The sequence below is a fragment of the Harpia harpyja genome, chromosome 2 (genome assembly GCF_026419915.1).
Source record: "Harpia harpyja isolate bHarHar1 chromosome 2, bHarHar1 primary haplotype, whole genome shotgun sequence".
Classification (NCBI taxonomy): domain Eukaryota; kingdom Metazoa; phylum Chordata; class Aves; order Accipitriformes; family Accipitridae; genus Harpia; species Harpia harpyja.
In genome coordinates, this window is record NC_068941.1 from 78775701 (window position 1) to 78779290 (window position 3590).

Consider the following 3590-nt stretch of genomic DNA (forward strand, 5'->3'; position numbering starts at 1 on the left):
GAAAGTAAAATCTTATATGGTCACAGCAAAACTCTTTATTGGTGTCTTTCACTTCAAACAAGCACTGGGATGTCATTGCATCTGCCGTGCCATTTGCAGTTCTTCTGTGAAGGTATAATCGATGCACCCACAAAAAAGCCAGTGTTCAGGTTATAAAGAATAAATTGGAAAGGTCCAAATACTGGTCTGCCATTCAGCTCAATATTTGGTAAAGTGTTTGTGCTAATATGGAGCTGTGAGTTTTATTTAAAATTCATATTAGTGTGCATTTCAAGGTGACTGCACTCTTTATTCTGAAAACTTCTTCTGCATTACTTCATTCAGCCCTATAAACGCTTATGGAAAGCACACTCTAAAAATAAACTCCTTTTGCACTTCTCTCATTTAAATTGCCTTCAGGAAAATGCTGATATCAGGAAAGAGGCACCCACACCCATATGTTTACATTTATAGCAATTCTCAATCACTTTTCTAATGTTAACTAGGAAATAATGTCATTTGAAAAACCTGTAATTACTCACAGAACAGCACTCTCTCTTCATACTCACTGCTCTTATTCATGTTTATGGTACCTACAAAAATTGCTCTCCAATTCAGGGCTGAGGCACACAACTGAGGTAGACAATATAAATAAAAAAAGACACGCTTTTCCCTCCAGGCGATCACAAGTCACAGTGACCACCACTGGGCTGTGTATAATGCGGGTGAGAAGAGACATCACAAGATGAAAGGTGCGTTCCTGCTGCAGAAGCACACATCATCTGCCTGCAGCAGACCTTCTCAGCTCAGGAATGGTTGTCTTAACAGGGCTAGTGCCACAGAGAGATTCCCCTGCCCTGGACACTTCTCTGGGAACATTTTTTTCCTGTCATTCATGTTGACAGATGGGTCTGCACAGGGTAATTCAGCTCTCCTGAAGGGTCACTGGTGGCAGCCGTACAGCGGGAAGGGGTGTGGGGGACAGTTCCCTGCCAAGGGACTGGTGGGTGTGGGGAGGAATATGAGGCTGCAACAGTTTTTGTGATCGGGAATTGAACTGGTTCAACACTGGAACAAACCCCAAATCTTCAGCTTGTCAATCAACATTTTCTAGCAAAAAGGTGCTCTCCCTTACTCTTCTCAGAAAGAAATAGAGACCTTATCATGAGACCCAGATGCTTTCTACATAAAAATACTTCTTCCAACATCTTTGTCCTTCTCAGGCTAATTGTTTGTTGACTTTTTTATCGGAAGTATTGTAATCTAACAAATGCCTTGGGCAGCTGTGAATAATGCATCATAGGTATATAGATCCTATGGGTCTCCTCCTTACGTAGTAGGTCCCACCTAGTCACATCCCACCGTGAGAGAGGTACAGGGTCTTTGATGCTCTGTGTGAGTAGCTTCCTCGGCCGATTGCTGAGGTCTCTCTTTAGGGTCCACTGCGATGTATATAACAAATAATAAGTACCACTTTGTGCACTTGAGAAGCATTAAAATGTTGCATGCTGCAATTAAAATGTTTGTTGAAAGTCAACAAGATGTTCAAGTTTGAAATGTAATTATACTGTTGGGGGAAAAAAGTTTTTCTGATCACTGCTAACTCTGGAAACAGTTTTTAAAATACATTTTGTATTGACTGGTTGGTGTCTATTGTGTCTCAGTGAGAGATGGCTTTTTACAGTGCTGCAGAGTAGCTTGTTCTTGCTGTACAGCTTGTGAGTACATCAGAAATACAAGGTAGTCACCTAATTACAGAGCAGATACAGTGTTATTAGTGACGTGTAGTTCAAAATGGAACCATAATTATGTATGAAGATCACTCCAAGAAACACTTAATTGCATCACTTATTGCTAACAACTTATAGCTACCAGCGTGCTGCTGAGTGATAAAAGCAGTTCTTCCCCACACACTCCTGGGTCGTATAATATGCTAAATCTCTGCCAGGACAGAAATTGAGGAAAAGGGTGTACTTGTATCAAGGACTCTGATTTAGCTCTTTAGAAGAATATGTTCTGTCTAAAGCCGAGTGGAACTGCTTACCTGGTTTTTGTTGCTCAGAAGATGTCCTCTCTTAAAAACAAAACTTCTCCAACGATTCTTGATATTCTTTGGGTTTCTTTCCTCTATTGTCAAATTTGTAGCATATAAAACAAATTAAAAACAGTGCAGTTATAAAACAGATTGTACAGATGTTTTTGAACACTCTATTGAAAATTCATACATTTGTGTGTTCATATTCACGTATTATTATGGTTTACTTTAAATTCTTAGAATAGGGGTTTTTTTAAGAAATAAAAAGGTCAATTTTTAACTTAACATTTCTGTAAAATAATGATGAAAAAAATAGGTCCATATTTAATTTTATCACATTTGGAACAATTTCCTGAAATTTTCAGTTCATGTTTCAACATGTTTCAGCTCTATGAAGTGTATTGCAATGTGTTGGAACTCTTGAGGCAATAATATAAATATATTTATAGAACAGCTTGGTGCTGATTTTCAAATTAACCATTTCCAGGTTTTTTAAATTTCAAAACTAAAATAAATAAAAATAAATTTAACTGTTGTACACTTTGTTTAAACTTGCTATTAAGAATGGGAATTTTTTGACCGAAAAGGAAATTATTGAATGTGCATTTTTAGAAATTCCTGTTTGCCTCCTTGTTTCAACTCAACATTTGCAAATCCATGATAATGAAGACAGCCCTGTATGACAAGGTTAACTTGAGTTTTCACTTTCAAAGGCAGAAGATAAAGACCAGGTTGTATATCTGATTTAAAGTTAGAAACATTAACTTTTCTTGAATTTAAGCTAATGTTGTACACATGATCTAGATTTTCCTCCACCTTTTTTGTTATATGTTTGCAAACATTGTCTGAAACCAATTCTAATTCCCCCCCCCCCCCCCCCCCCCCCGCCCTGCACAACTTGGGGGAAAAAAAGGCAGAGTTTTTGCCTTTCAGTTTTCCAGTACAGGGGAACTGGGAAGGATTCCTGCTGGGAACAGGATGTATTGACTATTTCAACTACTTTTCTTAAATGATCAAGATCCAGGTCTGGATCTGACCTTTTCATCTCTTAAGTCCTCACAAGGGAAGGGCGAGGAGTCATGTGCAATGGTCCACTCCTTGGATGCTAACTGCAGTAGGCAGGAGTCAAGCTGCGGAAAATACCTAAGCAGTGGCATCTGTTCCTTAAGGAAGTTAGTATCCAAGACTGGAGGCTTTGCTTATTGCCTCTAGGCCTGCCATAGGGATGTCCTGTCTTCCGGACTTCCTTTTGCTTAACTGTTTCCTTTATTTTTAATTCCCATCCCTGTCTATGAAATGAATATAATGTCCACCTTCTGGAAAAGGGAAATTTCACGAACTCTGTAAGATATGTACATATATAAAAACATACACATACACACACAAATGCATATATTTACAACCTACATATACATATACATATTTACAACCAGTCCCATAACACCAATTGCCAGTTTATTCTGGAAGTTAAACTGTGTCTTTAAACAACTGCCTGGGGAATGAAAATAAACAAAGAGCACCTGATGGCCCTCCAGATGCCTCCTCAAAGAGTCTTAGCAGTGGGGAGAAACTCCCT